The sequence below is a fragment of the Nematolebias whitei genome, chromosome 4 (assembly GCF_014905685.2).
Source record: "Nematolebias whitei isolate Nwh7 chromosome 4, NemWhi1, whole genome shotgun sequence".
Lineage (NCBI taxonomy): Eukaryota > Metazoa > Chordata > Actinopteri > Cyprinodontiformes > Rivulidae > Nematolebias > Nematolebias whitei.
In genome coordinates this window covers 8,360,242-8,372,416 of record NC_056501.1, presented here as the reverse complement: position 1 = coordinate 8,372,416, position 12,175 = coordinate 8,360,242, and the positions used below count along the sequence as shown (strand labels likewise).

At 40.8% G+C, this 12,175-nt stretch overlaps 1 protein-coding gene across 1 annotated transcript in view; it reads left to right on the top strand.

Moving 5' to 3' along the window:
• Nucleotides 1-7,291: 7,291 nt before the first annotated feature.
• The window catches only part of LOC119408804 (complexin-2), a 33,584-nt gene continuing 28,700 nt past the window's right edge, over nt 7,292-12,175 (top strand). Inside the window, exon 1 of the mRNA XM_037675650.1 lies at nt 7,292-7,403. The gene's annotated coding sequence lies outside the window, so the exon portion shown is untranslated. The remainder of the gene's footprint in view (nt 7,404-12,175) is intronic.

The window sequence follows — 12,175 nt, the reverse complement described above, 5'->3', positions numbered from 1 at the left end:
TGCTGGTACTTTCAATCCCAAAATGGCCAGATTTGTGGAAATTCCACTGGTCCATGCTTGTGAGCCTCCTCCAAGGTTGTCCCCAACATGCTGGCGAGTCCTAGAAATCGCAGATGGCCTGCGTTTCTCGCAAACCGCTTCCATCTTATGGTTTAGCTCGTAAATCAGCTGATTTTGAGTGCTCGAAGCATGAACCAAACCTTCACACAGACTCTGCAGTTTTGCCATGGCCGAAACGGCTGCTGCTGTCTTCTTCAATTGCCGATAAGAGGAATCAACCAATGCCAAAAAGCAGAAACTGCTATCATGGTTTGAATTACATAAACATCTTCGGCGTCCTCCTGAGACAAAACAGAAAAACACATCAGCTGCCAAACTCCCCACAGATCCCCGACGTAGCCTGCTGTGTGCGTCTCAGCATGAGGGCTCTCCAGGACCCTGTCGCTTTGTTTAGAAGATTTTATCGATTGCGTTGAAAGTCCAGCTGACCAGATCCATGACAGTAGTTTTAGTTTCAGAAGATGTGTAATTCACGAGCTCCGATACACCGACAAGGAGTAAAAAAAAAAAAAAAAAGTCAGGCAAACAGGAGAGCAGGAGGAGGAGGAAAAAGCATACGCCTTGCACGAGAACGAGTGAGGAAAATTCTTTACTGAAGAAACAACGTCCTTGCTGCTGACCAGGCCTGATCTGTTGATTCGTCTCCAGCTCCATCCTACCGTCAGTCGTGAATCCAAGACACTTGACCTCTTTGGTTTAAAGCACAGCCTCAGTTCCAACATGAGGGGAGCGTTCTGCCTTTTTCCGGATGAGAACCACACCCCTTCACTCTGGGCTGTGAACTGCTCCTGGGCATTTTAAAGGTTTAAAGACATGAAGACGCCAACAAGAGTAGATAGTCTGCAAAAAAACAAAAACAAAGCTGGGACCCATGACCGCAACTTAAAATCCTGTCTACGAGGACCACAAAGATCAGACACAAGAAGAGTCGAACCTGCACCAGGAAAGAGCTCGACTTTGTTCTAATGATATGGATACAGGTTTTGCTTTGCTTCTACAGGGACCAAAATACCTTACAATTGACTCTGGCACCTCAAACATCTGCAACACCCCTGGAATAACAGAGGACTTAGCCAATCTTTAACACTCAGCTGATTTCAGTCAATCTCTTTCCACATCCAGGAATCCCAAAATAAAGTGATTCAGTCTTAAAGTCGTCCTTGACATCAGTGTTCTGTCTTTTTGTCGTGTTTCCCGTCATAAAAAACATGTTTTTAACGACCACCTTCTTCTACGTTCTCTTCTTGCTGCTGCTATTAATCTCATGTTTTCTCCTCCGATCTGGTTCTAACTGTCGAGGCGACGAACAGCAGTGATGGATCAGTTTCAGAGGCGGAGGCGAAGGCTCGTTGGCCGAAGATGAACTGAACTGTTCTCAGTGACTAATGGAGAAATCAGAGCTGCAGCGCAGCAAAGACAGAGGAGGAAGAAAGCAACAAAAAACAAAACAAAACTGGATATTGGACCTGCACCAGCGAGGGAAAGTTAAGCTGATAACAGGTCTTCAGAGCAGATTGTCCTCAGTCTCCCTGCTGAAGGTCTTTCATCATTGTGTGAATGTTTGTGAAGCATTCACTCAATTGTGATCCATTTTTCTTTTGTACACTTTCAGCATCTTTCTCATTCTTGTCCATCACAGACATCTACACCTCCAGAAGCAGGAAGAGGGCCACCTGCATCACGAAGGACCCCACTCACCGAGCACACACACTTTTTGCCCCGCTCCCTTCAGGATGGAGGTTGAGGAGCATTAAGAGTAGAACCACTAGACTGAGGAACAGCTTCTACCCTGAGGCTGTTAGACTCATGAATCACTAACTGGGACAATCATTGTGAAAAATCACATCATGTTGCAGCTGATCTGTTTCATGTTGCTGCTGATCTGTTTCATGTTGCTGCTGATCTGTTTCATGTTGCTGCTGGTCTGTTTCATGCTGATGTGTTCATGCGAGCTCATTTGCTCACACAGACTCATGCTCATGTTCGTGTTGCTGTTGGACGTAATGTTTTTATGCTATTAGTGCATTTTTAGTTGATGTTTTTCTTAGTTCATATCTTGGATGTTATCATTGTTTTTCTTTTTCATTTTATTGTTGGATGTAACTGGGACCCTGTGTACACAGTTTCGTTCCACCACATGTACCACATGTGGTGGAACGACAATAAAGAATGTCTGACTCTGTTCTGCAGTTTTCAATCTATTTCAACACATTATAAATCAAAACATTCAGCTCTTTCAGGACAATCCTGCTATGATGTTTGGTATTGGTACAACTTTAGCTTTTTGAAATGTTTAGCCTTTTCTGCCATATTTTCTCATAGAAAATGAATTGAGCTCATTTTACCTCCTTCAAATCTTTAGCTCTGTTTACAACCTTTTACTGCTCCTTTCATATTTTGTTCTGATTCCTCTTCTTTCAGCTTTCTGTTGCAAACTGAAACTGTTTTTCAGCTACTTTCAGCTAATTTCAGCTGTTTTTTCAGCTGTTTTGTGCTCCTTTCAGAATCTTTCTGCTAACTAAAACATTTTTGCACTTCTTTTAACTTATTTCTGCTAATTTCAGCTTGTTATGCTCCTTTCAGCTTATTTCTGCAACATTCAGCTTTTTCTGCTACTACTGTTTTTTTTTAATCAGTTTTATGCTAATTTTAGATTTTTCAGCTAAATACACATTTTTTGCACTCATTTCAACTTTTTCAGCCTAATTCAGCAAAATTGTACTCTTGCCATATCCTTCTGTAATTTCAGCTCTTTCTGATTTTATTAGATGCTTTTCGGATTTTTTTTTGTTGTTGTTGCTAATTTCATCTTTTTTCAGATAATTTCTGTTTTTTGTGCTCATTTTTGCTTCTTTCAGCCTAATTGGGCAAACATGTTATTTTTGCTTTCTTTTACTAATTTCAGCTTGTTTTACTTTTTCAGCTACCTTTTTAGCTAATTTAAGCTGTTTTTAGATTAATTCAAGTTTTAATCGTAGTTTTTGCTAGTTTCAAACTTCTTTATGGCAATTTCAGCTTGTTATGCTATTTTCAGCTTTTTTCTGCAAGTTTCAGCCCTTTCTGCAATTTCAATTACTATTTAGCTGTTTTATGCTAATTTTTGCCTTTTCAGCTAATTCCACATATTTGTTTTAGCTCAGCTAAAGCTCAGTTGCATCCTTCTGGTAATTTAAACTTCTTTCTGCCTTTTCAGTTACCTTTTTCAGCCTTTTTTGTTGTTGTTGCTAATTTCAGCTTTTTTTTTTAGATAATTTCCTAATTTTTGTGCTATCTAATTCAGCAAAGATGTGTTTTGTTAGCTTTATTCTGCTAATTAAGGCTTGTACTTTCATTTCAGCTACAATTCAGTTTTTAAAGCTAATTTTAGCTGTTTTTCAGCAACTTCTTTCACAGCATTCACACTGCATTTTCACAGGAAATGCAGTTTCTCCAGTTGTCTTAGGGGTTGGTTTTTCCTCCCTTCAGCTTCAGCAGTGTGCAGAAGTTTGACTGGACGGGATGGTGAAATGTAAATGATCGAATCTGCTGCGAAGCTTGTGAAGTGAGATTACATCTGTAGCTTGATTTCGGCTCATTTTACTTTAGTGAGAACAGAAGAGGGCAGAGAGGAGATAAAGGAAGCTGAGAGGAGAACTGAGGAGGAGGGAGGAAGAGGACGGATCAGAAGTGAAGATTTCTTTAACTTTAAGACAATATTTGTTCCGTACAAACCTGACAAAAGATGTGACATGTTATATTTGTTCATCACTACTCAATCTTTATTTAGCTATGTAAGCCTGAAGAAATAAAAATAAAATATTTGTTCAAATTTAAGTTTCTTGAGGGGCTTTAGATTTGACAAAACGCCACAATTCAGTTTTTCTAAATTAACATAATTTTTTTGCCCATTTTTTTGTAAAGTGGCGTTTTTCTCCCTTTAAGACGTCTGATTTTGTTGTTGTTGTTGTTGTTGTTGCCATTTTAGAAACATTTCAGTCCGTAGTTTTGTGAAACCTTCCAAATATCAGAACACAGGATGAAATGAGAAAAACACAAGAAGCAAAATCAGCTAAAGCTAGCAGAAGAAAAGCCTAAATGAGTTAAACACAAGATAAAACAAACAGAATACAAACTGAAATGAGCAGAATGCAAGATAAAATGAGCAAAATGATAGCTAACAGCTAAAACAAGCTCAAAGCTCACATTGGTAAAAATGTGGCTAAAACCCCAAATCATCAAAACATAGCAAAAAGCTAAAATTGCAAAAAACTTGGCTAAAGGCAAAAATGAACAAAGCGATGACTAAGGTTAGCTAAAAAGTAGCTAAAAGGAGCAAAAGACAAACACCGAGCCAGTAGATAAATTAAATTTAAAAAGGAACAATGTTTAAATGAAGAGATCGTAATGTACTTTGTATTTGGAGGAAACTTTTGTTGTTAGAGTCAAATATTCTGAAAAGTTTTTACAAAAGAGCAGCCATCCCATGCATGAGCTGAATGTTTTGATGCACGAACAGCTAAAATAAAACAAAGCACGCGGATGTACTGGTAATTAATCTGTAAAAAAAAAAAAAGTACAAGTAATAAATGAAAAAAAGACAACTGTGTAAATGCTGACTCAGCAACACACATTGTCACAAAATAATAGTTTTTGTTGGCATTTTCTTTTACCTTTTCTTGGACTTTGGTTCAGGAGGTCAACAGTCAAACCTGCTCCAATGACCCGAAGAAGTTGCAGCTTAATTCTAAACTGGGTCACAACCAGAACTCCAGTAACATCCAGTTAAAAGGATTGTTCCCAGTAAACCAGGAGACTCTAAAGAGTTCTCTTCTGTAAATGTTTGTTTAGAGTCTGGCGTGTGTTTAGCGTGACCTGCGGCTCACAGCACCTGTCCTTTCTGTTTGCACTGTGTTTGCGTGTATGTGCACGTGCGTGCGCTCGCACATATGCACGTGTGTGCTCAGTGATAAATGAGGCTCATAATGACCTTTTAACAATAAGTGTCCTTGCAGGCTTCACGCCAGCAGCCCCTCTGAAAACTGCTGACACCTGAACGCACCGCAGAAAGTTTACATGTTTTTATTTCTGAATGGAGCAGCTGCTCAGACTGGACTTCAGGTTCTGGTTCTGGTTCTGGTGTTTGCATTAAACTCTGTGCAGCTGGAAATGAAGCTCCTGCTCCTTTTGGATTGCATTTATCTGAATGAAACTGTCAGAACATCTTGAAGCCATAAATCAGTGGAGTCAACCAGATGAAACGAACTGAGCTAAAGTAGCTGAGAGTCATCCTCAAAACTTGTACTTGTGGACAAACTAACAACCTCCATGAGGGAGTCTAAAAAATGTCTCATAATGTTTGTGGTGGATCCAAATTTCCTCACGTGAGTTGCAGGACCTCGCCCTGTTCCCGTTCAAATTCAAAATATTTAATTTCTTAAAATGAAAATCTGCAAATAAATCAGTTTCTGACAGGAGCCAAAAAGTCTGGGACGACTTTATGAGTTTCAGGTGAAAAACCAACCTGGAGACAAGTCATGAACAAATCGAGACATAAAAACATTAAATTTAAATATTGTAAAATTTTCTGTACATTCAAGTTACTTTGACGACCCCGGTTCCAAAAACTGTTGGTTCATTGTGTAAAGATTAAACACAAAACAGAATGATGCTTTGTATATCTCAAACCAATTTTTTATATGCAGTCGAAATAATACAATTTTTTCTTAAGCTGTCCATGCCAGAGGCCCTAATGCACCCCTATACCATCAGAGAGACAGTTTTTTTAAAAACGCTGAGACAATAAAAGGCTTATTATTATAAAAACAGAACAAAACTTACAAACTCCAGTTGACACACGAGGAGAACCGGACTCGGCATGAGAATTTTTTTAAAGCTCAACTGTGAAATAAATGCCGGCAGAGGACCTTTATGGATGAAAATATGGGAAACCGTTGGGTGCAGGTGTGAGTGGGCGTGGCCAGAAACAGACCAAGGAGCTATTTCAGGAAGGAAATGTAAAGAACTGATGAAATGAAAACACAGGTAACACAAACGAACACAAAAATCACTAAACACAAAATAAACAAACTAACAAAATAAAGCCCAGATCCTGACAGGAAGTGGTTCTGAGCCCATGATGCAGGTGTAGTGTGACCAACTCAGGTGAATTGAATCAGTTTAGTGATCGATTCAGGTTGATCCGAGTCCACAGCGTGAACCGGATTCATCAGCTTTGACTTCTTTGCTTTTACGTCGGTTCCTCTGATTCACCGCTTCATTCTCCCAGTACTTTTCCACAGTCTGTTTCTGCTCCTTTATTTGACCACGCCCACCTTCACCTGTTCCCTGTTACATCCACCTTTTAACAAGCATGTGTAAACTCACCCGCTTCATTACACTTCGGGTATTCACAGTCAGCAGCTCTGGTGTTTTGGTGCTTTACATCTGCTAAATTATAATAATTTTAAAAAGAGTTTTATTGGTATTTTACGCTGTGCGTAATGTTGCCAGGTGTCAGAATGATCGCAGAGTAGCTGAAAGACATGAACGCTGTTTGGACTCTAAATGTGGATCCACACCAAACACATCAAAAATAATAATCTCTAATAATTATTTTGGACAAGGAGGCCAGAGTCAATGATAGCAACGGATAAACACAAACGACAAAATAAAATTTGATTAGACTGTAAAGAACCGGAAGTAGGTGTGAATATATCTAGACCACAATGCATTGCAAAATGTTGATTTTGACCGTCCAAGCCACCAGTTTGAATCACGTCCAGTCTTGATGGGCTCATTCTCTCAGTCCATCTCTGGCTGAGCTTCATGAACCTTAGAAGATGTTTTGGTTCGCAGATTTCCTGACTTTTTACTTTGTAGTTTTATTAAATTAACATTTTAACGCCAGTCTGCATTCTTGTGTCCAGTTACCACAGACTCCAAGACCCATGTGAACGAATTACAAGTTTAATTTGTAAATCATCTCATTCTGTTTTTTGTTGTTTACGTTTTACACCAGTTTTCAGGGCTGGGGTTGTATTTATTTATTTTTTGTTTATTTCTTCTCATCCTCACCAGATTACAATTATTTTTATGTTTTTAGATCAAATTTTAACTTTCAGCTCGCCTGGTTCTGACCGAGACCCATGTTAGGCTATTTAACCCACGTGGTTCCGACTCTCTCTCCAGCCTTGGAGGAGCAGAGGGAGGAGGCTGTGAGGTAATCCGGTCCGCAGGAGGAGGAGGAGGAGGAGGAGGAGGAGGAGGAGAGAAAGAGGCGGGTAGAGGACGGGCAGCAGCGGAGGTTCGGCTCCAGACTCACCGGATCCGCGTCCGCCACCTCACCTCTCCAGGCTCAGCACCAGGTCAGTAAAATCCCGGACGGAACCGGGCTGACTGCGGGGTGGCTCGGTTCGGTTCTGGGGCTGCAGCTCGAAGGCTTGCAGGGGGAGGTGAGGGAGAGGAGGAGGGGAGAGGGTGTGAACTGCAGCGGACAGGAACCTGCAGGCTGCAGGAGGAGCTGCAGGAACCAGGGGTTCTGGGTTCGCTCGGGTCTCCTCCGGCCACACCTGGTCCGTGTCTTCCGCCTTCATCCAGGTGAAGGCGGATCTCCGCTCCTCTTCCAGCGCCATGTCGCCTGGCTGGTGAGGAGGAGGAGGAAGAGGAGGAAGAGGCCGGGTCCTCCGCAGTGCCGTCACCCACCAACCTACAGGAGGATGGAGCAGCTCAGAGAGGCTGCACGAGCTGCTGTCTGCGTGCAGGGTCTGCATTAAGGGGACTAGTTGAAATCAGAAATGTGTGCATGTCGCCGTGCACGCGCTTCTACAACAAGCAGCGTCTGATGAGTGCTGCGCATGTGTGGGGGAAAATGAAAGATCCAACCACAGGGAGAACTCAGAATGACTGATTCATAAACATTTATCATTTTTATTCCTTTGATTTGAAAGAACCTGTGATTAAATTGGCGGGTAAGCATGTAAAACAAGTTGTAATATTCTGGTGACTGAGTTCAGTCGTTATGGTCACATCATTAGTGTCTCGTTGAACTGCAGCTGTTGGAGACTCAAACTTGAAGCAGCCAGATGTGCAGCTGATATTGTTGACAGCCGGGCATTTCTCCTTCTATATGCACGTTTTCAAAGTTGCTGGTGCTAAAAGAATCAAACGAAAAGCTCCACTGTCAGTTTAAGTTGAGCCTTTTGTCAGATTATGAACTGGATGTACCTGCTCAGGTGTCAAGGGGCGCCAGTCTCTGGTTGGCAGGTGAAATTAAAAAAGGTGTCATGATCAAAATCCTGAAACAAGCCTGCTCCTTTGCATCGAAAGGAGTCCGTTGAGGCGGTCCAGGCCTCTCGTTTATACAGATGCCTCCTTTTGGTTTTACAGGCACGTCTCGCTGGGAAGAGACGACAGACCAAGAACTTACTGGAGGGATTACATATCCTTTCTGGTCTGGGAAAACCTTGGGGTCTCACAGGAAGAGAGTGTCACTGGAGAGAGGGAGGTCTCATTTTTACTCCAAGACCTGTTGCTTCCACAACCTGGTCACGGTAAATCAGTGGAAGATGGAGATGGAGTGTGTCCATTTGTCCATCCTTCCATACACCATCTTTCTCTTGTACTGGACTCAGGTCTTGGGGGCAGCAGCTTAAGCAGGGAGGTCCAGACATCTCTTTCCACCAGGCCAGCCATGAGACTTGGGTCTCTTCTCAGTTGGACATGCCCAGAAACCCTAGGGAGGCATCCAGGGCCCATTACACCAGATGCATGAACCACCTCAGCTGGCTCCTCACGATGTGGAGGAGCAGCGGCTCAACTCAGAGTCTCTCCTGGATAACTTCTCACCCGATCTCTAAGGGAGAGTCCAGCTACCCCGCAGAGGAAACTTGTTTCAACCGCTGGAGTCTGAGATCGTGTTCTTTCTCGACCACAGGTGAGGGTAACATAGATCACTCAGAGAGCTTCTTTTTGCAGCTCAGCTCCCTCTTCACCGCAGTGGACCGGCACAGAGTCCACAGTACTGCGGAAGCTGCACCGATCCATTTGTCAATCTCATGCTTCATTCTTTTTTCACTCATGAAGAAAGTCAGACTGTGTGAATTCTAATTAGGTGAGTTTTATAAACTTAAACAGGGTAAAGAATAAACAGGGTCAGAAACAAAGTGGCAGAATGTTTTCCAGTGGCAGCTGCCTCTTGATGCCACGCGCCACGGTGCCACAAACCGATCGAGCGGTGAGAATTTGCTCTCTCTTTTTTGCTTTCTGTTTGTTCCAGCTTTCAGTTTGACTGTAACACTGACTGCATTAGCAGCCCTGAACCGTTAGCTGTTTTAGTAACACCTTTAATAAACTGTTAGTAATCCCACGAGGCGCCACAGAGCAGGAAGGACAGATCCATTCATCCTGGGAGTCCTGGAAAGCTCTCACCTGCACACAACCTGAGTTTTTACAGCAACATGGCTGCCTCTTCAGAGGAACAAATGCTGAAGACTTGAGATTTATGGGGTGCCGTAAAGTTACAGTAAAAAATTAACAGCAATATTTTGGTTTATTTACACTTTCATAAGAAAAAAAAATAGTTTTTTTTTTCCAAAGTCATATATTCATTATCTTATTCATACATTTATAAATGTCATAGTTCCAAACAAAATATTTAATTTACAAGCTAAATATTTAGTTTACAAACTAAATTTATATCCAAGCTAAATGTTCAATTTATAAATGTTTAATTTAAATATTTAGTTAGTGAACTAAATATTTTAGGTGTAAATTAAAAATGTAACTTTCAAGCTAAATATTTATTTTCACAATTAAACATTTAATTTCCAATCTAAACATTTGATTTCTAAGCTAAACATTTAATTCCAAAACAAAATATTAAATTTGCTAACTAAATATTTAGCTCTGACCTAAATATTTATTTTCCAAACTAAACATTTAATTTCCACAATAAATATTTAATTTGCTAACTAAATATGTAGCTCAGACCTAAATATTTAACTTGCAAGTTAAATTTTTAGCTCAAACCTAAATATTTAACTAATATGCAAATTCCTTGCCGAAAAGCGTAAGTGGACTATCAAAATAAAAGCCCTTAGAACAGCTCATCCGATGTTCTCTGCTAACTCGTTTGCCATGTCCAGAGGAAAAGAATGACTGTAGGCATTGCAGCCATTATATGTGAAGGGGACGTGCCCCTCCACATTTAAACAATGTTCATTTGGACACCCCCCCCCCAATCCCACATTTATCATGAAACATTAATTCACTTGGTGCTGTTTCTATTCCTTCATGAACAAATCCATTGAATTTCATTAATATGAGAATACTCAAACCAATAAAAGTCCACTCCAGGTTTTCCTGGTTACCTACAACTCTCCAGCAGCCTGCAGTGTTTCTCCTCTGTGTCTCCTGCCTCGGTAGAGAATGCTCACAGGTGGAGGAGGTGGAGACATCTCTGTGTTGCTCGCTCGCCAGCTTAGCGAGCTTAGTGCTGGCAGTTGTTGACCGGGGGGCTTAGACTCATACTGGTGTATTCATGGTTAGGATGCGTTGAGAGAAGTGGAGCGCTACATCTGTAGCATCTTAGCTTAGCGCTAAGCTAAGTGTGTCACGCTATAAGATGCTACAAGTGTAAAACGTTGTGTGTGCATTAAAGTTGAAATGTCTTTAAAACCCCACACCTTATTGTCCTCAAGCTTCGTGAGAAACATCCTTTAGATGTACGTACACCTTTACAGGTGTGTTCGTAAACTAAATATTTAGCGTGGCGCTAAATATTTAGTTTACGAACTAAATGTTTGTCCAAGCTAAATACTTAGTTATCAAGCTAAATATCTAGCTTGATAACTAAATATTTGGCTTGATAACTAAATATTTAACTTGCAAATTAAGTATTTAGTTTGTAAACTAAATATTTAGATTGATAACTAAATATTTAACTTGCAAGTTAAGTATTTAGTTTGTGAACTAAATATTCAGCTTGTAAATTAAATATTTAGCTTGGACATAAACATTTAGTTTGTAAACTAAATATTTAGCGCCGCACTAAATATTTGGTTTACAAACTAAATGTTTATGTTCAAGCTAAATATTTTAGTTAGCATGCAAAATATTTAGCTTGCTAACTAAATATTTAACTTGCAAGTTAAGTATTTAGTTTATAAACTAAATATTGCTTGTAAATTAAATATTTAGTTTGGAACTATGACATTTATAAAAGTATGAATAATATAGTGAAAATATGACTTTGAACAAAAACTTTTTTTTTCTTATGTAATGCTAATAAACCAAAATATTGCTGTTAATTTTTGACTGTGTAACTTTACAAACGGCACTTCGTAGAGATTACACAATAAAATACAACAAATAAGCCCTTCAACATAAAAGCTCATGGACCGATTTGTTTTTTCAGGTTAGTGTTCTGCTCAGAATATTTTCTCCTGACATTTTTTGACACGCCCTCTTGTTTTTGTATCTGAACTTTGGATTCTGGTTTTCATGACAGCTCGACAGAAAGAGCGTGAGCTTGTCGAACAAATCTCGGCGGCGCGGCGTATCAACAACCCAACTATTATCTGCCTCCATCTCTGAGCGCTGCGCTGTGTGTGGAGAAGAACGCGCTTCCATTACCCGCCCTGCATCACTTCTCATCATGGAAACTGTGGCTGAACAGAAGAATGAAGCCGGAGCGCCGTCGTCTTTGTTTTCCTGAGCAGCGAGAGCTTTGAGTGACAGTGAGGCACAAAGGTTCTCCCGGCGCGTTGGTTTAACAGAAACAGAACTCCACAAGTGAGCTGTCACGGTTCTGATCCGCCATCGGCCCTCGTTCTGACAGCACTTTCACTGACCGCTGAGAGGACAGTCCTCAAACCGCAGACTGGATCTGGAGTTTTAGACCGAACGTTTAGTGATTTGTTCTGGTCTTAAATGATCTGATGTCCTCCAAAGTTCTGAAGTTCAGCCGCGCAGCAGGAAGGTGTCGTTCCTTTTTCTCTGTCAGCTGCAGAAAATCATAAAAACTAAGTAAAAAGGGCTTTGTCTCCACCCATCTATACTTGTCTCCACCCGTCTATACTTGTCTCCACCCGTCTATACTTGTCTCCACCCATCTATACTTGTCTCCACCCATCTATAC